This window comes from Leuresthes tenuis, unplaced genomic scaffold, assembly GCF_036924035.1.
Source record: "Leuresthes tenuis unplaced genomic scaffold, fLeuTen1.0.hap1 SCAF_17, whole genome shotgun sequence".
NCBI classification, from domain to species: domain Eukaryota; kingdom Metazoa; phylum Chordata; class Actinopteri; order Atheriniformes; family Atherinopsidae; genus Leuresthes; species Leuresthes tenuis.
The window spans coordinates 29,834,538-29,835,328 of record NW_027325371.1 but is presented as its reverse complement, the minus strand read 5'-3'; the positions used below and the strand labels follow the sequence as shown (position 1 = coordinate 29,835,328).

Genomic DNA, 791 nt, shown 5'->3' with positions numbered 1-791 from the left:
TTTTTCAGGTATTATGGGTGGACATTCACACCTTCTTGCAGCTGAACACCTCCTCTCCCACTTATGATCATGTGTGGTTTGATTTTCGAAAATTTTCTTTCATGTTTTCTAGCAATTATTGATGGACATTCAGACCGTCTTGCAGCTGAACACCTCCGCTCCCACTTTTGATGGTGTATAGTCGGGCTTTCGAGCCTTTTCTTCCCCGGTTTTTACAAATTATGGTTGGACATTCAGACCTTCTTGCAGCCGAAAACCTCCACTCCCTCTTTTGATCATACATTGTCGGGCATTCGCACCTTTTCTTATCAGCTTTTTACAAACCATGGTCGGACTTTCACAACTTTTAGTAGCCGAACAACTCCGCTCCTGCTATTGATTGTGTACAGTCGGGTATTTTAACCTATGTAAGTAAGAAGATTTCTTTTGCACAGACAGAAAGGGCTTCACCCGCAAAGGTAAAGCCTGCCAAAAATAGATACAACTCATTAGTGCTGCTCTCCACAGAAATCTTTAGTAAAAGGCGAAAGACTTGTATGTTATGAAGAGAAACCAGAGTACGATTATCCGTCACTGCGGGAGCAGGGCATCAGGCGTGGTGAGCTTTGCTTGGTTGAGACGCTTGCCCCCCCCCCTTGCTCCTCGGCTGACCAAGTAGGAACAATCGGGCCCTCTTCGATGGCTGCCTTGTCTTTTACTCTATGCAAAAGACAAGGCAGCAACAAAAACACCACGAGAATCCCGTATTGAGGCTTTGTTCTGACCGCTCATTCAGTGTCGCGTTTCTTTCA

General features: G+C 45.3%; 1 non-coding gene across 1 annotated transcript; it reads right to left on the bottom strand.

The window, feature by feature from the left end:
* Window positions 1–447: 447 nt before the first annotated feature.
* LOC140274335 (U5 spliceosomal RNA) lies at window positions 448–561 on the bottom strand. The gene has a single exon (XR_011908299.1). It is a non-coding gene; the product is annotated as a U5 spliceosomal RNA (small nuclear RNA).
* Between the last annotated feature and the right edge of the window lie 230 nt (window positions 562–791).